This window comes from Lissotriton vulgaris, chromosome 8 (assembly GCF_964263255.1).
Source record: "Lissotriton vulgaris chromosome 8, aLisVul1.2, whole genome shotgun sequence".
NCBI classification, from domain to species: Eukaryota; Metazoa; Chordata; class Amphibia; order Caudata; family Salamandridae; genus Lissotriton; species Lissotriton vulgaris.
In genome coordinates this window covers 744020935-744043368 of record NC_141696.1, presented here as the reverse complement: position 1 = coordinate 744043368, position 22434 = coordinate 744020935, and the positions used below count along the sequence as shown (strand labels likewise).

Sequence of the window (22434 nt, the reverse complement as noted above, 5' to 3'; positions counted from 1 at the left end):
AAAGATTGCCATTTTAACAGATTTAGAATTTCAAATGTAATTGTTATTGGTAATTTATAGTGTTGAAGTGGGTTGTTGGGTTGTTGGGGGATAGGTTGGAGAGTGAATTAAGTCATAATTAATTATCAATTAATTAATAATTTTTAAGTAAGTATGAGATTGATAATAATTACGAATAACATGTATTACTGATTTAACTAATTATGTTTTAGGTGTGGGTAGCACTGTTTGTAGGGGCATAGGGGTAATTTAATTAGGTAAGATTTAATTCAATTTAATTGATTATTAATTATGCAAATTATGTAATAGTTATTTATTTTAGTTACATTTTAGGTGCAAGTTGCTTGGTGTGTAGGGGTAGAAGTTGGTTGGTTAAGTGGGTAATAATTAATTACCATTTATTTTTTAATTTATTAACAATTGTTTCATGGACTAATAATTATGTAAAAAAGTAATAATCATTTCCTTTAGAACATTTTAGGTGCGGGTTGCTGGGTTTGAAGGGGTATAGAGTGGAAAATGAATTAGGAAATCATTAATAAACAATAATTGTTGTATTTATTATTAATTGCTTGTTAATTATGTAAATTATGCAATAATTATTTATTTTAGGTGCAGGTTGAGGGGGTTTGTAGGGGTATACGTTAGGAAAATATTTAGGTAATAATTAACAATAAATTAATAATTTATTATTGTTTCAATTTTTAAGTAGGTGTGTAAAGGTATATGGTGGAAAGTTAATTCCGTCATCTATATCTATAAAAACGAAAGTATGTCTGTTTGTCCTTTATGCATTACTACACCATTCATCCGATCGGCATGAAACTTTGGGAAGTTGTTGAGTACACTCCCGCAAAGGTTTCTGGCAAAAAAAAAAGAAAAATTTAAATATCGGCCACCCGGCCCCCCAGGGCCCTCATAATCTTTCCAATACTGAACGTTTACAGTTTCGGGTGCGACTCGCTTTTGCAATGACCATCAACAAAGCACAAGGACCATAGCTGCAAGTGTGTGGACTAGATTTGGAGAATCCGTGCTTCTAACATGGACAACTGTATGTGGCCAGCTCAAGTGTCGGAAAACCTTCTGATTTATTTGTGTAAGCACCAGATGGAAAATAAAATAAAAAGTGTATCCACAAGCACTCGAATAAATAAACAGAATTAAAACAACACTTTAAAATGTTTTCCATATTAAAATGAATAAGTTTCAACAAAAATGACACAATGTAAATTAAATGTTATCATAACAAGTTTCCTTAAATTTCCTTTCTTCTGAGATCGCAGCAACGCGCGACGGGTAAGCTAGTCTATATATATATAAAAACAAATGTTTATCTGTCTGTCAGTTTGTCCTTTATGCATCACTACACCATTCATCCGATCGCCATGAAACTTTGGGAAGTTGTTGAGTACACTCCCACGAAGGTTTCTGGCATAACATTTTTTTAAATATCGGCCCCCCAGGGCCCTCATAATCTTTTGAATACTGAAATTGTCAGCGAATTTGAGAGCATCATCAACAGTTATGACCCCCAAACGGCTATCTATTGGTCGATCTACATCTGAAGCATGAAAGAAAAAGGCATTACGAGCTTCAGAAACAGACGAGCAACGGGAAGCAAGATTAGAAGCTGTTCGAATACAAACTGCTCAAGCCTGTTCTTCTCAAAAAACGAGCAACGAGAATCAAGATTGGAAGACGATCGAGTACGCACTACTTAAGCCCGTTCTTCTCAAACGAACAAGCAACAAGAATCAAGATTGGAAACACATAGATGACGCACTGCGTAAGCCCGCTCGAATGAAACAAGAGAGCAACTAGAATCAAGATTGGAAACCGATCAACTACGCACTGCTCAAGCCCGCTCGAATGAAACAGGAGAGCAACCAGAATCAAGATTGGAAGCCGATCTTGGACGCACTGCTTATGCCACACTTTGAAATGTTTTCCATATTAAAATGAATAAGTTTCAATACCAATGACACAATGTAAATTGAATGTTATCATAATGAGTTTCCTTGAATTTCCTTTCTTCTGAGATCGCAGCAACGCGCGACGGGTAAGCTAATATTTAATAAATCATTATTATTATTCCATAATTAAATACGTCATTGATTAATAATTATGTCAATTGTGTAATAAATGTATGTGTTAGCTATATTTTAGGTGCGGTGTACTGGGTTTCGTGGGTTATTCGGTGGGCAATTCATTAAGTAATTCTTAATTAATAATTAATGAATCCTTGGAAAATAGTTGTTTATTCATCTATCTGTTATGTAACATGTGTTAATCTTATTTGAGTAAGGTGGCAAGTTAAACAAGTAATAATGAAATAACCCTTATTTTTAAATTGAAAATGAATTATTAAATTGTACATTATTTAAAAAAAATGTTATTTTAAAAAAGATGTAGAGAGAGATAGATAGATAGATAGATAGATAGATAGATAGATAGATAGATAGATAGATAGATAGATAGATATATTTTATGTTAAGCAATAATGTTTGTGTTAAAAGTTATATTTTTCTTAATTAATACAGTTACAGTTGCACAGACTGGAGTGAAAATAGCAAATTTACCCCCCTCCCAAGTCTAATGCTTTCCCATCCTGTACAAAAATTGAACTGTAAATAGTGTACGTGTTATTCCCAGACTTTAAAAGATTTCCCAATACTGTTTAAATACTTTTATGATAAATATGTATTTAAAATTTTAACCTTATAGCACTGGTTTATATTTTTGTTTCTAGATTTTTTTTAATTTTCTTATTTTTTAATTTGATTTGTTTAGTAATTTATATATTGTTTTGGTATTTAATTGTTAATGTTATTTTATATTATGTTTATATATATCAAAAATAATGTGCTTTTTTATAGTAGGAAATATACTTTCATTTTAATTGCTGTGTTAGAATATATATGTATACGTTTATAAACATATGCAAGTATATATGTGTGTATGTGTCTATTTAAGTATATATTTTTAATATTATTAATTAGAAAATTGCATGGGGAAAACACGTTGTGGGACCCCCCTTTTTTCTCTGCCCCCACTTGACGAATCACCCCCAACCTTTCAGGGAAGGAGCGGAGCAGGCCATTTTCTTGGAGAAATTTGCGAAGATTCGTCCACCGGCGCCAAAGTTATTCTAAATAGAATGTTGTGGATTTCCTATGGAAAGTAGGTCCTAACTATAACTACTATATATATATAACCTACTGGTGGTCGCCAGTAGGTAGTTATAGTTACAGGTACGATTACCCGATGGAGTTGGGAGTGGAATATGTATATATATATAATACAATCCAAGGATTCCAGTGCGAAAAAGGAATTTAGGCGAGCCCACAGCAGTTTGCAGCAAGTAAGTCTTTATTTTCGGCAAGAAAGACGAAGTGTTTCGACCACGTCCGTGGTCTTGGTCATATATATATATATTTTGTTTTGCAAAGGCCCAAGGCTTCAAGGACGCACACCCAGTCAGCGGGAGCCTTGTGGCTCATTTTCTCATAAAAACCAGCAGGAAACATTTACAGGTAAAATTTGCTTTAATTAGATCCCAAGGCGTTTCGAGGCTCCAGCCTCTTCCTCATGGGACACTGACAGGATGTGACTCCGAATTGTCGATCATCAGATGCCTGCTGCTTTTAAAGTTACCGCCCCCAGTGGGCCACGCACACTGCGCTGTATTTTGAACAGAAAGCTGGAACTTGTAGTCCTAATCGGCGTCATTGTTACCCCCGGTGGGCTCTTTGCCACATCTCAATTATTCTGCAGTGTTCATTATTAATAAAAAAACTTTTGTGGGCCCCAGATTGTTCCTGATGGTTGTATATATATATATTACCTACTGGCGGTCGCCAGTAGGTATATATAGTTAGGATTTTTTCTCTATGGGATTTTTGAAAATTCTATGTCTAATAACTTTGGCGTTTGTGGACGGAATTGGCTGAAATTTTCAGGAAAATGAAACATTTTGTTTCTGAGCAGCCACTGACAATTTGGGGGGGTTTCATTAAGGGGAGGCCGAGAAAAAAGGGGGGTCCCAAAACGCCTTTTTCCCATGTTAATTTCCATAGGGCGGTTGGCCTCACTTTTAGCTCGAACGGCTGAATGGATTTGCACGAAACTTGGCAAAATTGTAGGGACTGTTAGCCCGATGTGCCTTTGCTAGGTCTCAATATATGTGCTCCAGTGGATTTTGAGTAATTTAGGTTCAAAAAAAGATATATATCGGGGCGGAGCCTAACCACACATCTGATCTGATTGGCTGTCAGCACTTCATCCAAGAAGTGTTGGCAGCCATCTTGGGACCAATATACATGATAGCACCTCATTACAAAGCATTGTAGTTAATAGAGGGTTTTAGGACTTTAGTTACATTATAAATCATTTGTTGATGGTACCATACTCGTTTTAGGAATTGTGGTGGGTTCTAAGGTGATTTTACCATGTGAAAAAACCTTCTGCTGTGATATCATGAATATTGTTTGAAAGAAAACTAATATCTCATGATTTTCCCACAGTGGTTTGGAAGGGGATCTATAAGCTAAACTGAAAGCATATTTTCTGTAAATTCACATTATCTTTCTCAGTCATGTGAAAATGAAGTCTGACATTCTGAGTAAAACATGTACATCCAACAAGGACAGAGACTGTCAGTTGATTCCTTTGTGTTCTACTGCAGCCTCCTAGAGTGTTCCAAAGAACAACTAGAGCGCTAACAGTCCTACTTATTACAAAGGTATGGCACACCTGAAGCCATCTTGATTGGAATAAAGTGGTAACTCTTAAAACATTTAATTTAAAAAGAAACAACATGAGGGGGTATATTTTGCCATAGAAAGTATGATTAGTGCTGCAGAATGAAAAATTAGGGCACATTTTGAGTGACTTCTCAAATCCTTTTCTATTTCATTAAAACATTCTGACATGCAGTCTCCCAAAATGGCCACCAGAGACAAAAGAGCCCAAATGTAGCCCAAATATCACCCAGATGTAGCCCAAGTATAGCCCAATGACAGAATGTCCCAGAGTGTTCTAAAGAACAACTAGAGCGCTAACAGTCCTACTTATTACAAAGGTATGGCACACCTGAAGCCATCTTGATTGGAATAAAGTGGTAACTCTTAAAACATTTAATTTAAAAAGAAACAACATGAGGGGGTATATTTTGCCATAGAAAGTATGATTAGTGCTGCAGAATGAAAAATTAGGGCACATTTTGAGTGACTTCTCAAATCCTTTTCTATTTCATTAAAACATTCTGACATGCAGTCTCCCAAAATGGCCACCAGAGACAAAAGAGCCCAAATGTAGCCCAAATATCACCCAGATGTAGCCCAAGTATAGCCCAATGACAGAATGTCCCAGAGTGTTCTAAAGAACAACTAGAGCGCTAACAGTCCTACTTATTACAAAGGTATAGCACACCTGGAGCCATCGTGATGGGAATAAAGTGGTAACTCTTAAAACATTTAATTTAAAAAGGAACAAAATGAGGGGGTATATTATGCAATAGAAGGTATTATTAGTGCTGCAGAAAGAAAAATTAGGGCACATTTTGAGTGACTTTTCAAATCCTCTTCTATTTCATTAAAAAATTCTGACATGCAGTCTCCCAAAAGTCTCTGTTCATCACCACCCCCTTTTCTGAATCGTTTTTGGCCACTATAGGTGTGGCAGGGTATACTCAGACATGAGTCCCTTTCTCACTGCTCCATCAGGATTCAAGCAAGCCGGGCCGAAGACGGCTGAAATGCCAGAAACCGGTCCCCGGTAGCTTGTCTCCTTTCTGGTGAAGAATTGGCTTGGTAGTTTAGTCTGCCCTGTTCCCATGATGCACTGGGCCAGGGACAGACTGATTTGCATATAGCCAGGTTCTGAGCTGGGATGGGGCAGTGAGATAAATAACGGTGATGGATCACGCCCTGATCTTTGGACTGGGTAAGAGTGGTCTGCTCAATTCAGACACTCTGTTCATCACCACCCCCTTTTCTGAATCGTTTTTGGCCACTATAGGTGTGGCAGGGTATACTCAGACATGAGTCCCTTTCTCACTGCTCCATCTGGATTCAAGCAAGCCGGGCCGAAGACGGCTGAAATGCCAGAAACCGGTCCCCGGTAGCTTGTCTCCTTTCTAGTGAAGAATTGGCTTGGTAGTTTAGTCTGCCCTGTTCCCATGATGCACTGGGCCAGGGACAGACTGATTTGCATATAGCCAGGTTCTGAGCTGGGATGGGGCAGTGAGATAAATAACGGTGATGGATCAAGCCCTGATCTTTGGACTGGGTAAGAGTGGTCTGCTCAATTCAGACACTCTGTTCATCACCACCCCCTTTTCTGAATCGTTTTTGGCCACTATAGGTGTGGCAGGGTATACTCAGACATGAGTCCCTTTCTCACTGCTCCATCAGGATTCAAGCAAGCCGGGCCGAAGACAGCTGAAATGCCAGAAACCGGTCCCCGGTAGCTTGTCTCCTTTCTGGTGAAGAATTGGCTTGGTAGTTTAGTCTGCCCTGTTCCCATGATGCACTGGGCCAGGGACAGACTGATTTGCATATAGCCAGGTTCTGAGCTGGGATGGGGCAGTGAGATAAATAACGGTGATGGATCAAGCCCTGATCTTTGGACTGGGTAAGAGTGGTCTGCTCAATTCAGACACTCTGTTCATCACCACCCCCTTTTCTGAATCGTCTCCCAAAATGGCCACCAGAGACAAAAGAGCCCAAATGTAGCCCAAATATCACCCAGATGTAGCCCAAGTATAGCCCAATGACAGAATGTCCCAGAGTGTTCTAAAGAACAACTAGAGCGCTAACAGTCCTACTTATTACAAAGGTATGGCACACCTGAAGCCATCTTGATTGGAATAAAGTGGTAACTCTTAAAACATTTAATTTAAAAAGGAACAAAATGAGGGGGTATATTTTGCCATATGAATTATGATTAGTGCTGCAGAAAGAAAAATTAGGGCACATTTTGAGTGACTTCTCAAACCCTCTTCAATTTCATTAAAAAATTCTGACATACAGTCTCCCAAGATGGCCACCAGAGACAAAAGAGCCTAAATGTAGCCCAAATATCACCCAGATGTACCCCAAGTATAGCCCAATGACAGAATGTCCCAGAGTGTTCTAAAGAACAACTAGAGCGCTAACAGTCTTACTTATGACAAAAGTATGGCACACCAGAAGCCATCTTGATTGGAATGAAGTGGTAAGTCTGAAAACACTCAATTTAAAAAGGAACAACACGAGGGGGTTAATTTTGCCATAGAAAGTATGATTAGTGCTTCAGAAAGAAAAATTAGAGATCATTTTGAGTGACTTCTCAAATCCTCTTCTATTTCATTAAAAAAATTCTGACATGCAGACTGAAACATGCACTTTGAATACCAGCAGCAGACGTCCCTGGTGAGCAGTAGCTTTACTACAGTGATCTAATGTGCAACTAGAGTGCTAACATTCAGAATTTATGGCAAATGTGTGACACATCTGAATGCCTTCTTGATGGAACCAAAGTAAACAAGCATTGAAAATGCAATAGATCTCGCCCTCGTTTAAGTTAAGGCCATTCTGTTTGTAATGAGGTGGCTTTTTAGCTTTGCTTTTATTAGTGTTTTTTCAACTTTCATGTAAATAACATGCATCTGTATGCATATAAGTATATGTATGCATGCATTTATGTTTGTATTTATATAGATATACAGATGATATATGTTTATATATGTATCTATATATATATATTCACTGAAAAAACCATAGGTTATAGACCATATATAGTTAGGAATTAGCATTTACAAAACCTTGAAAATTCACTGAAAAAAACATAGGTTATAGACCATATATAGTTAGGAATTAGCATTTACAAAACCTTGAAAATTCACTGAAAAAACCATAGGTTATAGACCATATATAGTTAGGAATTCGCATACAAAACCTTATTTTACTCACACAAAACCATTGAAATTCCATATATATTTAGCTGCACTAACTATATATCGTGCACCCGCAATCCACTGCTGATGATGTCACATATTACATCATTCATGACATGGTCAGTGACATCACTGATGACATCACTGATGACATCTCAAATGACATCACTGATGACATCACTGATGACAACATCCAGTGACTGTATGTTTCTGTAAAGTTAAAATATGTCTTACATATTGAAGAATGAGTGGATGTATAAGTGTCTGGATGAAGGATTTAGTAGGTGCATAACTGACTGTATGAGTGAGTGATTAAATGTGTCTCACTGAGTGCATGGGTTAGTGACTAAACTGTCTTAATTTGTGCATCATTATGTCTGTTGTTCTGTAAACTGTTGCATGTGTTGATAAGTAGCTATATGAGTAACTATATGGGTTATTGATTGGTTGCCCAAGTATTTGTATGGGAGACTGAGTGTGTGTGTGGGTGGCTGGGAGGTGTATGACTCTGTGCATAGATGTGTGAGCAGTTGATTCACTAGATGTATGGTTTCAAAAGTGCATGTGGAAACAGCTGTATGGGTGGTTGACTGTGTGCATGAGTGTATTGGTGAGTGAATGGATATCTCAGTGCTACATGTCAAAGTAAGTACATATGTAAAACACAGTACATGTGAGAGTTGACATATATAAATAACTGTGCATAAGAGCCAGTGAATGTGTGAGTGGCTGTATGGATCATTGTGAACTTGTATCAGGGATTGTATAAGAGAGTAAATATGTGTTAGTATATGTTTGAATAAGTAAAGTTTGTATAATTGTATAGTTGAGGAAATGGAGGTGTGATTGATTCTTTGCATGACTGACTAGGTGTGTGAGTAACTTCATGGATGAGTGACAGTCTGTGAGTGTCTGTTTACACTGATTGTATCTAAGGTTATATTAGAGTCTGAAGAGGTTCATCGTATTATCACATGAATGATATCATCAGTGATGTGATCAGTAATGTCAAATGAGATGTCATCAGTGATGTCATCAGTGATGTCATTTGAGATGTCATCAGTGATGTCATTTGAGATGTCATCAGTGATGTCATCAGTGATGTCACTGACCATGGCATGAATGATGTAATATGTGACATCATCAGCAGTGGATTGCGGGTGTGCGATATATAGTTAGTGCAACTAACTATATATGGAATTTCAATGGTTTTGTGCGAGTAAAATAAGGTTTTGTAAATGCGAATTCCTAACTATATATGGTCTATAACCTATGGTTTTTTCAGTGAATTTTCAAGGTTTTGTAAATGCTAATTCCTAACTATATATGGTCTATAACCTATGGTTTTTTCAGTGAATATATATATATATACATACACACACAAGCGCGTGCAATTTATAGTTAGCTGAACTAACTATAACAGGGGAATTTCAAAGGTTTTGTATGAGTGAAATGTCTAGCTAACTATAACATGTGTGAAACCTAGGGTTTTTTAATGAATTTGCAAGGTTTTCTTAAATGCTCATTCTTAACTATAACGTGTGTGAAACCTATGGTTTTTTCAGTAAATTTCAAACTTTTTTTAAATGCTAATTCCTAACTATAACGTGTGTGAAACCTATGGTTTTTTCAGTGAATATATATATATATATGCATTTCGGCCATGTTGGCCTTTGTCAGATACAGCTGTGTGCAAGGTATAACTCCACCCCCACCTTTCACTGCCCTTAGTCTCTCCCATTGGTGGAAGTCCACTGACCTGTGGTCACATGTCCGCAACTCTGCTGCAGGGCGACTACAGCTCCCCGAAAAGTGTATTACTGGCATGTGTTGCCTGGGGTGGACTGAATAAAACCTCTGTGGGTAAAGGTGAGTAATTGAAAGGTGCTGGGTGTTACTAAATAATGAGTCCTTGTAGATGTAGATCGCACATCTCCCTCTGGTCTCCCTTAAACGTTCCAGCCTTTTTGTGAGTTGCCAGCCGGGTCATGAGTCAGGATAGTCGTGATCCGGACTCGCTGTTAATAACAGCCTGTATTGCGCAGCAGCCCATGGCGTGGTGGGCATTTCCAGGCGTGCCAGAGTCTAGTCAATCCCTTGACAAAAAGAAGGTGCTGCAACAGCAGCGGGGTTCCAGCGTTACTCCGGCCACATTGCGAAACGGAGCCAGCGCCTCTGGCAGGCGCGAAATCTCACCAGCATGCCACTCCAGAAATGAAGAGGTGGAGGCCACTCGGGAGAAGCGTTGGGGAGATCTTTTAAACAGCTTGCGTATGATGCATTTCGGCCATGTTGGCCTTCGTCGGATCAAGCTGTGTGCAAGGTATAACTCCAACCCCACCTTTCACTGCCCTTAGTCTCTCCCATTGGTGGAAGTCCAGTGACCTGTGGTCACATGTCCGTAACTCTGCTGCAGAGCGACTACAGCTCCCAGAATGCTGTATTACTGGTATGTGTTGCCTGGGATGGACTGAATAAAGGTGAGTAATTGAAAGGTGCCGGGTGTTACTAAATAATGAGTCCTTGTAGATGTAAATCGCACATCTCCCTCGGGTCTCCCTTAAACGTTCCAGCCTTTTTGTGCGTTGCCAGCCGGGTCGTGAGTCAGGATAGTCGTGATCCTGACTCGCTGATAATAACAGCCTGTATTGCGCAGCAGCTACAAATCCACGAAGACTGCTTGAAAGCTGCTCCAAACGTCTTTTTAAGCAAGCAGACACGGACCCATTTCTTGGTGCTGAATCATAAGTTTATTCGTTGGCCATTACGCGTTTCACCACCAAAGGTGGCTTGATCACATGACAGCGCTAAAATGTTATCAGACCTATTATGAAGCTGCACCTTAACACGTGATTGCTTTCGTGGTGTGAAGATAGAAGAAACATTTGAATCCTGTGGCAGAGTTAAATACAAGGAAAAGAAAGATTTTCAAGGCAGTGTTTCTCAAGTCCTGAGTTCTATAGGCATAATAATTACATTTTACTTAAGTAGAAAAATCACCACAATATTCTAAATGATTTTAAGTAAAAAATATCAAATATATTTTTCCTAAACATTCTGAAAAATCCAATATCAAGATATAAAGATATAAATATAAATATATATACATTTTAGTCTTCTCTATATAAAATATAAATAATGCCTTAAAACATATAAAAAACCATTGGGTTTATAAAAAATGTTTTAAATGGGGTCCTACAATTCATTCGAGATAAGTATAGGCTTAATGCCAATAATGTTTTTTAGGACCGTTAAAACCTGCCATTTCATCATACGTTCAGATTAAAAAAGTTTTCTTTTGCCCATATTGATAATCATTGCATAAACGCAAGTTGTATTTCAAAGTGCCGCAGTGAATCTGATAATAAGTGCTTAAAGCTACCATTGTTTTATAGAAAACACCCATATCATCAAAAAGTGCATAAGGTGAGGAATTTAAAAAAACAAAATGATCATTGGTTAAGAGAAGTTTTAGCAGCTATCTTGACGGAACTAGATAATTGAGATAATATTAGTATGTTTCATTTCTGCATTTTAAAAGTGAAGCATCCATCTGGTGGTTACAGAAAAAAGATGGAGGCGATTCCAGAGAAGGATATGCAGAGCAGGTCCAAATGGCCATGAAAACAAGGGCTGCCAAGGTAAAGCTACAGACAAGTGTATAAATCTTCTGTGTTGTTTAAACCCCCCTAGAGTTTTGCTATTGAGATTATATATACATATAATATATATATATCTATACTACTATTACAATTTATCACAATGTCCAGCACTCTACAGCAATGTAAAAATGATCTATTTCTATGTAGTATAATAACAAAGAAAAAAACAATATTCTTTTTGGATGTACACCATAGAGTCGCAGTATTTCATTCAGTCAATCCTGGTAAGTTAAGAGTCTTCAATGGATGAGTGGTAAATTCTTTATTTGGTTCAAAAAGCAAGGATTCTATCTTCATAAAAACAATGTTGTAGCCGGTGCCTACGCGTTTCGTCCAAAAGGACTTCTTCAGGGCAGGTAAGTCACTGTCTTTATTTAGGTAGGGTTTATCTGTTTCTTCATCTAGAGAGTTAATTGCGAGTTACTTCCTTAGTGAATATCTTATGATTAGTGAATATTGTCTTCTTGTTGGGGGTCCCGTGTCTGTGAAATGTATCTCGCACTGTCTTTAGCGAAGGTCTTTACTAAGCCGGATTCTCATAGATCCAACTTGTTGTTTTGTATGTAAATCCCGGACTTCATGGCCTCGTAACGACATCGGCTTACGAATCCTTGCTTTTTTAATCAAATAAAGAATTTACCACTCATCCATTGAAGACTCTTAACTTACTGCTTATTGCTGTAGAGTGCTGGACATTGTGATAAATTGTGTATGTTTGAGACTTTTTTAGTCTCAGGGAGACCTAGGGGTCTGGATCTCCTGTCCTTAGCACCTAAAAATTGTACTAGCGTGACACTAGTGGGACACCACGAGTTGTAAATCTAAATGCGGCAACCCAGCCGCAGAGTCTTGCACCACCCCATGACACCCAGGGGGCCACGGAAATGGATTCACTGTTTCCAAATGCGGAGCGTCATGTCAGGATTTATGATGGACACGATGACTGGGGCCCAAGTCGGGCCTTATCCACGGCAGAAAATAAGCGCGCCAAATTAAAGGAAGGCATTACAGGGACTACAACTCCCAGACTTCCATTACCGTGAATTAAGGGCGGGACATTAATTAAGGAGTTGTTGCCTACCAGCAGCGCGATCTTCTTCCAACTGCCTCTGATGAAGGGAATACCCTGAAACGCGTCAGGCATACGAGAAGCTGCTCACAGCACCAGTCTTGTGCCCATCAGTACCTGTGATTGAGGCTGGTAACCTACATGCCGTTCGTGTGCAGCTCACGTTGGGACACCACGAGTTGTAAATCTAAATGCGGCAACCCAGCCGCAGAGTCTTGCACCACCCCTTGACACCCAGGGGGCCACGGAAATGGATTCACCGTTTCCAAATGCGGAGCGTCATGTCAGGATTTATGATGGACACGATGACTGGGGCCCAAGTCGGGCCTTATCCACGGCAGAAAATAAGCGCGCCGAATTAAAGGAAGGTATTACAGGCACTACAACTCCCAGACTTCCATTACCGTGAATTAAGGGCGGGACATTAATTAAGGAGTTGTTGCCTACCAGCAGAGCGATCTTCTTCCAACTGCCTCTGATGAAGGAAATACCCAGAAACGCGTCAGGCATACGAGAAGCTGCTCACAGCACCAGTCTTGTGCCCATCAGTACCTGTGATTGAGGCTGGTAACCTACATGCCGTTCGTGTGCAGCTCACGTTGGGACACCACGAGTTGTAAATATATAATTATATATATAGATTACCTACTGGCGGTCGCCAGTAGGTAGTTATAGTTAGGACCTAGTTACCATAGGAAAATCACAACATTTTATTCCCAATAACTTTGGCGCCGATTGACAAATCTTCGTAAAACTTTTAAAACTAATTTTTCTGTTGATATCAGCTCCTATGTTGAAATTTTGGGGGTGATTCGTTAAGGGGGGCCGAGAAAAAAGGGGGGTCCCAAAACATGTTTTTTCCATGTTAATTTTCATTGGAAACTTTAGACAAGGCTACAGGTCTAACAGGTGAACAGAATTACCCCAGATTTGGCAGGGAGAAGGGTCTTGGTCTAGAGAGTACGCTGTTGTTTATTTTGTGTAAATCCGTTCAGTAGTTTTTGAGAAATATTGAAATTTACAGATATCGATATTTGGGAATTCTTCCATCTGATTGGCTGAGGCGTTATGAGCAAGAGCTTGATGGTTATTGGCTGCGAGCGGTGCGAGCAGTTGCAACTAGGATCTGTTGGCCGCCATTATGTGATTCCGTTGAAATGAGTAAGGGGACAAAGGGCAAAAAAGTAGCAAAGAGGAGGGTTGGAGCACTGTAACCTTTGTGGGGTGTTTAGGGTGTGCTATACAGCCTGGAACCAGCCATGCCGAGACGCCGAAACTGACGAATGCCATTACAGCGCCTTGCCCACCCAATACAAACACGACCAGGGACGGGTAAACTTTGGAGTACCGGAACTACTTTTTTGGACATGACCTATAAAGTCCACGCTAACAAGAAGAGACAAGGGAAGAGAGGTACACCAGAAGAATTTTAAGAACCAGTTTGGAATAAGAAAACGACCGAAATATACCACTGTGACTATAGAGGGATCTTACAAAACATTTTACCAAAATATTTGCAGCGCCCTGAAGAAACTCCTTGGTAGGAGTGAAACGCGTTGGCTGATCTCGCTACATGTTTTATTGACGTGCTTTTTTTCTGAAAAAAGATAAATAAAGAACATTTTTCTATTTATTCTTTTTGGACTCTCATTTTGGTGCGCCCCCATGAGTACTTAAAAAAAAAAAAATTTAAAAAAAAGTGCTATACAGGGGGTGCGAAGTGAACTACTCATACCTACAGGTCTAAAAGTGCTAGGCTATGAAAACTAAGTGAGGTATTGCCTAGAGTGTGATGCTGCTAATGTGAGCTGGTGCGGGACTCAGGGATTAAATGGTGAGCCCTAATCGTGTGTCTTATGCTGTGAAGTCATGTGCCATGGCCACTGCACTACAGCAGTAGAAGTAGTGTCATCCTGTGTTTATAACTACTAGGTTAAACTACTGACCCGTACTGGTCTGAAAGTCCTGGGGTTGGGAAAATATGTGAGGTAGTGTGTACAGTCTCATCCTGCTAAGCTGAGCTGCTGCCGGACTCGGGGATGAAAGTGTGAGCCCAAACTGAGTGTCATATGCTGTGAAGTCATGTGCTCTGGCCGCTGTGCCACATCTGTATAAGTAGTGTCAGCATGTAGTTATAGCTACTCGGAGGAACGTTTGTTTCGAACATTGTAACTTGTGTATGGTGCTTAGGGGGTGTTATATAGGGAGTGCGAAGGTAAATTTGTGTATATGAAATTAATTTGGTATTTGGAAAGTGGAAAGCACTGACTCCTACGGGTCTGATGGCGCTGGGCGTAAGCTGAGGTGCTGCTGGAGTTGGGGATAAAGCTGATGAACTACTGACCCCTATTGTGAACTTTTAAGCTGCACGTGCCGTTAAATATTCGTTAAAATGTTGCAAAAGTGTATTGTTAGGTTACAAAAAAAAAAGGATGAACTTTTAACTTGCAGGTGTCGTAGAATCTTCCAGAAAGTGTGGTGATAAAATAAGTTGAACTTGTGACCTGTAAGTGGCGCGAAGTATTAAGTAGCTTTTATATATGTTTAGGAATTTTTCACAAAGAAGAAGTGTAGTTTGTCATCTTTATAGGACTGTATGCTTTTGAAAATGAGGTACAGCGTTAATTTGGGTTTGTAATGTATTCAGGGAGATAAACAAAATGTTGTACGTTTGCAAATTATACTTTTTGTGGAAATAGTGGGGTGGGGGTAGTGGTAGGAGATGTATGTATTAATAAGTTAAAAGCGATAAAACGAAACCCAGAAATGTTATATAGGAAGGCTGTGGTCTCATGTTTGAAACTGAAAGGTAGATTTGAATGTAAGTCAAGGTAGGTTGTTATACTGTGAGGTCGTCTACAGTGTTTGGAGATTACATGGAGAGGAGATTGAGATAGTAAAAGTGATATGTTCCTTTTATATCTAAGCATATTTTTAATCACGTGATCCTAGGTTGAGATATAATATGAACATGGTTTCGGGTTTGCATATGGGTATAATTAATCCTTTTTGTAGTTTCTTGCAAGTGATTAATGAAAATGTAGATATACTAAAATATATGGCAGTAAACATATTAATTATTGTCTGTTCTTATGGAATAGAAGTGGTTGGGGAGTGCGTCTTTAGAAGAAATGTTTTATAAATGTGTGAGAGATAAAAAAGAAATGAAAATGTGCGGTATATTTTCTGTATGACTTTGTCGACATTAGAGAACTACATGTGATTTTAAGTGATACTATTTTAGGCTGTGTCCCTGTGCTGGATATATGTAGGTGTTGAAGTGGTCCGGGTTTTAACAATGCTGAGCTTCAATATGCCTTTTGAGACACTTGTCAATTTATTCATTCCATTTAATATCTTTAATATAGATACTGTAAAAGGATGGTATATCAAAAGTTTGGGAATTAGAACTTTGTTTACTCTCCCCATCCCCTGCTATACACTCTATAGAGTATTTAAACGACTTTCGTAACATATAGATGTCTAGCTAGTAAAGGTGGTGTAGTTCGACTGGGCCCATTTATAAACCGTGCTATGGGATGGTTTATGTTTTACCCTCCAATTTGGATGTTTGAATACTTTTTGCTGATAAGTGTTCCAACAGACACTCGTTAAAATTAACGTTGTATATGGGTATATTGGCGCTACTGGGAATGGTGGGGCTTTCTGTTTTTTTAGTCTGGTTAACCAAGGGTGGGGGTGGGTGTGGGTGAGGTGGTTATGTAGCTGATTGAAACACAGAATATAGTAACATGCAGATGTCGTGCTACTAAAGGTGATATAGTACCATTGGGAGCACGTATAAAGCGCCGTATGGCATGGGATTGTTTTAGTCGCAAATTTGTATGTTTTAATACGTTTTGCTGATGAGCGTTTCGGGAGACATCTGTTGAAATTAAGCTTCTGTATGGCTATAGTGGCGCTTCTATGTTTGCTGGGGCTCGTTCTTTTATTGCGTATTGTTAAGCAATGGCGTTTGTTGAGGTGGTGTAGTGGTACTGTGAGTATTTATAAACTGTCTTATGCTATGGTGTATGTTTGAGTTGCAAAATTGCTGGTTTCAATAACTTTTGCTGATGAGCGTTTCGGTAGACACTTGTTGAAATGAAGTATATGTATGGCTATAGTGGCGGTAACTGGAGTGCTGGGGCTCGTTGTTTGATTTTGTAAGGTTAAGCATGGGCATGGGTGGGGGAGGTGCATATGTTGCTGACTATAAGACAGACATTTGTAAAGTGGTCATGTGTAGTTAGTAAAGGTAATGTAGTTTCACTAGGCCCATTTATTAACCATGCTATGGGACGGTTTAAGTTTTTCCCGCAAATTTGCATGTTTGAATACTTTTTTGTTGATAAGTGTTCCGGCACACACCTGTTAAAATAAAGCCTGTGTATGGGTATAGTGGCGCTACTAGGAATGCTGGGGGTTTCTGTTTGATTTCATACGGTTAAGGAAGGGCGGGGTGGATGTGGGGGAGTTGGTTATGTTGCAGATTGAAACACAGAATTTAGTAATGTGCAGATGTCGTGCTACTGAAGGTGATGTTTTACCACTGGGAGCACTTATAAAGTGCCATATGGCATGGTATATGTTTTACCCGCAAATTTGCATGTTTTAATACGCTTTGCTCATGAGCGTTCCGGCAGACAGTTCTTGAAATTAAGTTCCTGTATTGCTATAGTGTGTCTATTAGGTTTGTTGTGGCTCTTTCTTTGATTTTGTAAGGTTAAGGAAGGATGGGGAAGAGGGTGGTGCAGTGGCAGTGTGCCCATTTATGAATCGCTTTATGGTATGGTATATGTTTTTCTGGCAAATTCCCATCTTTTAATACCTTTGGTGATGAGTGTTCTAGCAGACAAGTAAACAAATTACACAACATTTCTGTGGATAAGAAATCTTCGTGCTGATAGACACTCTTATAGTGTGGTAGAAGGCTGATAGCGTTGATGGAAAATTATGAAACTTGGTACCATTGTAGATTTCAATGGAAGCTTACACTGTTTCTTTGTTAGTATGGTGTAGTTAGGGTTCTAAGTGGGAGAAAAAAGTGGGGGTGCTCTAAAAGGTGGGGGGGGCCAAGCTCTTAAAGGGGTGTGGGCAATGCAAGTTAAGCCGTGGTCTAAATCAAGATAAGTATCATTGCGTGCTTTAAAAAATCCTCTCCAATTTTCCTACGTTCGTGAAAAACATTCTTTAAAGGATTTCCCTTCCTTCTACAACGTAGGTAACCTAGCGGGATGTCCTCAGTTCTCAGTAGTGAGCAAAATAGCATGCGTACATCCATGTGCATGCTCTCACTGCAGTGTACTAAAAATAAAATACTATCTTTGAGATGGCCGGAAATAGAGCCCAATAGAAAGCCGTTTGGCGGTTCCCTGAAAATTAGTGCCGGTTCTCAGACCCAGCCCAATTAAAGCACAGTATCCATCCATCCTAAGCACTGTGCCATTCAACCATCTTTTAATTGATGCATATATTCCCACTTATATACATACATCTGTTCCTGCGCTTATCTTAAGCAACTATGAGCGCACTCGCCTATAGTAAGCACTGTGCCATTCATGCAGCCATACGCCTATATATGCATAGACACATTTGTCCCAGAACCAATTCTAAGCATATATCAGCCCAACCGTCTATCATAAGTACTGGTCCCTGCATTAATTTATACTTCCATCCATCCATACATTATTACATCCATCTATGTATCTATGCATTGATACATCTGGCCATGCATCCACTCGCCCTTTATTCAATTATACGTGCTTGTGGCCGTTTGCAAGAGCGAAATTTCGGGGGACCCTAATTCTTTCAGCAATGGGCAGAGTGGGGATGTAGGGTCTGTAAAAAGGGGTGAAAAAGAACAGAGTCTCTTTTACAAAAAATTATCTTTTGAAGACCTGTGAAGTAGTCGGGTGCGGCTCTGTGTGTGTGCCCGGGAAGCTGTCTCAGAGAGTTCGCGGCAATGGGCGTTGCGCGCCTGGTGGTCTGTCTGCTAATCACCCCACAATAATGTTGCTCCTGTGTTGCAAAAAGAGAAGAAAAATCCTGAGAGAAAATGACTCCATAATTGTAAAGGTGTATGTAAATAATTAAATAACTACTTGCTGTATGTTCTATGGCACTACTTGTCATCCTAGTGCTCCTCTGTCGTGCTACATCACGTTGCAGCACTGGGTCTGGAAGTCGTTAGTGGGTTTTGAAATTGTATGTTATTATTTTAACATAGTGAACAAATGTGAAAAATAATTGAATCTATTTTTTGTTTTTCAGAAAAATATTTCATTTGGATTAAAATTTGGTAATGCCTAGAAGAAGTGAAAGACAAAGAAAAGAGACGAAAAATATATATTTTAGTAAAAGAAAAAATCTTCAAGTAGAAAAAAAAGCGAGTAGTACAGAAACAGTTTGTTCTACTAAAAGTAGAAGACAACTTTTGGAAAAATATTACGAACATTTAATGAAAAAAAATCCCACAAAGCAAAAAGAAGAATTTTTCAAGTAAGGTGAAGCATCGTTCAATTTCAAATACGAGGAAAAGGAAACGTGATAAAGAAATAGTATCTTCTACTCGGAGACAAATGTAATTTCAAGAAATTCGTCAGAGACTTTTTCGAACTAGAGTGATTCAGAATTTAATGAAAACATGCTGCAAATATAAAAGAAAAATATTGCAATTCAAAGAGAAGCAGCGTATTGAAAGTATAGTGGATTCTGCTTTCAGTTTAAAACAGAAGTTATTCATTTTGATTTTAAAGAGAATGAAACTATTGGATAAAATAGTCAAAGTATTGAAAGACAAAAGTAGAAAAAAAAGACTTTTGAACAGAACCAACTTTTGTAAAATCTTTAGTGGACATTAGAGACATACTTCTACTACTGAGCCTTTTTTTTAAGAGGAAAGTTATTTCCAGGAAAATAGTTCATCATTTGCAGTTGATACTGGAGGTCATTGCTACAAAGTTCAGGATGGTTGTACTCTTCCAAAGGAGGAAATGGTTGGTAAAAGTGCAGAAGAGTTAATAGCTGAAGAAGTGCAAGAGAAACGTCCACAAGCTCCTGTATATAAGTGGAGTTGTAGTAGTATTTGTAGTATTCAGCAGGAATCCATTGATATAATGCGAAATTTGCTATGAGAATATACTCAGAAAAGTATAAAACAGAAGATTTTTGTAACAAGGACTAGATCAATGTAATGTAAGAAAATATACTGAGAAGTATGGGCATTCTCTGTTTGTAAAAGTGTTTTTAATCATTTGAGGATGTTAGCAGTACACCATTCAGAAATGCGGAAGTTTGTAAAGAAACTGCACTGTAAAAAAAAATTCCTGCATTAAGTTTAAGTGAACTGAATACAAGTATTTTATATGGTTCTTTATCAGATGTTCAAAAAAGGTGTGATGATATTGAAATATGATATTGAGGTTCAGAAGAGCAGTTCATAGAAAGTGAAAGTTTGACAATTACAGATGTTGGAGATGAGAAAGTGATTAGCACTGATCAGTTTGAAGAAGAAATTGGAAAGTTTAATGTAGTGTGCTCTGAAATACCAAACTATGGGCCATATTAGGATGGCGGATGGCTATTATAGTTGCAGCAAGTTTATCGGTTGCCTTTCTGTATCCAGAACCTGCCAGGCGGTGTTTATCGATATTGTGGTTTAGTTTTGCCATAGTACCTCCGCTCCCTTCTCAATAAACAATCGACTTAACATTAGCGTTTTTGAGCCACTAGTCTATATTCAGTTGTTAAGTGGGGATCAAATGTAATCTGTGCATGTATCACCCTCGTACCTTCATTTTCATAGATTCGTTTCGGGTTTGCTGCGCTCCTTAAACCGATAAACTTGCTGCGACGATGATAGAGTCAGCCTTCAAGAGAAGAACATTTGCACCGGTCATGGAACAGCCTAGACACAGGCCTTGGCTAATAAAGCGTTGTATGGGCCAAAGGTTTTTGACAAACTCGCTGCAACAATAATAGAGAGAGCCCACAAGAGAGGAACACATGTAACGGCCATGGCAAACCCTAGACACATGTCCAGGCCATTAAAGCGCTACATGGGTGAAGTGGGGCTGCCTGCACTTTTAGAAAAGTTAATGTAATGGCAATAATTTACTTTATTGGCAAAAATCAAAACGATCTTGTTTTATTTCACATCAATTACTAAAACAGGGTCATTTCCTCATAGGAAGCACAAACTCCAAAATAAACACGAGCCTAATCAAAATAGAGTTTGCCTGCCTCTCTACCATTAGAGGACATCTTCCATAAACAGAACCAATGGAAGGATAAAACCTGAAGGAGCCAGGTAGGTCCTTAGAACCAAGACCAACCGTTAGAGCAAATATGCAATAAGCTGGTGTAAGGGAACTTACCCCCCTTTGTATATTTTCGCTTTTAACAGGCAAAAAAACTGAGGATTGGGCACATGGAAGCGTCCTTCTGATACGAGAGTACACAATCTGTGAAATGTGAATTTATAGAAAAGACACATACTAAAACAACTACATTACCCTCATAGGTATAAAAAGACGTCCTATCAGAAACAAAGCACAGCCCTGAAGAAGACCTTTTAAACACGGAGTGTATGGTCCCACCTACATAAGGTCAAAATGCGTCGGCATTTGAATAAATAGAGGTTCGGAGCAAGCTAAGAGAAAGAAATACTGACCCCAGTAGGGCAGCTAAGTGGAAACTTTTATGTTCCCCCCGCAACATCTTGTGTAATTAACCTCCGACCCTGTAAAGGACCTCAAGATTAGGATATTCTGAGGACCAAGCTAGATTTGGCCCAGGTAAAATGTCTTTGCAATAATATAGGACTTTAAAAGGGATTTGTAAATTCAGTATGTGTCAAAAGACTGTCAGTGAAATATCCAGTGAGTCTTGTTAAATATTGTGTAAATATATTTTTTGTTCAAGTATTTTTCGGTGTGTGTTTAAATGTAATATTGATGTATATGTTGTACATATAAGTGTATTCGTACATAAATGCTTTCATGCAAAAAAATTACAAAAGGAGACATATAAATATCTTTTGATGTAAAAAACGGCAAACAAAATAAAGGGTGTTGAAGTAATTACATTTTTTTTAAAAAATCATGGCCCAAAGTCAATAAAAAAGGACTGTTTGAGGCGAAAAATGTACAGTGTGATCTATGTTATTTAGAGGTACTCTTGTTTATAATTAAACTTCCATTTTGGGCTGCCATCTTTCTTAGTGAGCGGCCAATTGCAGCGGTGGGAGGTCCTGCAGGGACACAGGAGGGGCCGGGGGAACGGACACGCCGTCAAGTCTGTTGCCCTGTTCTTTGCTTGGGAGCCTATTTTATATCAGTGTATGGTGTTTTAATGGTTTTTACCTTACCTGTAAATCTTGAGTCTTACTCATCGTTCGGTTCGCGTGGCACTTAAGGAACGCCGTGTTCAGTGCTTTTTTGCTGCTATACTTATTTTTTGGGGTGTTTTGGGCTGCCGTCCTTCTTGGTGAGCCGTCTAGATGCCACGGGGGTGATGCCCTGCAGGGGAAATGAGATGGGGCGGATGCACAGACACTCCACTGGCATGAAAAAAATGCACCTAAGGCAAACATGTCAGCGTTGGTCTGTGCTCGGCCCGCACTCAGCACCAGCAATGCTTACCAAACACAATCTCAGCAGGGTCCATGTAGAAAGTATTCCTCTGAAGAGAATCATGCTTTAAATTCTGGTGTATATGGTTTTGGTCAGTTTGACCTGTCCATCTCAGCTCTGCCACTGATT

At 39.0% G+C, this 22434-nt stretch overlaps 1 protein-coding gene across 1 annotated transcript in view; it reads right to left on the bottom strand.

Annotated features, from left to right (window-relative positions):
* LOC147697944 (uncharacterized) overlaps window positions 1–22434 on the bottom strand; it is a 1308576-nt gene that overhangs the window by 644953 nt on the left and 641189 nt on the right. The gene's annotated exons all lie outside the window — the stretch shown is intronic.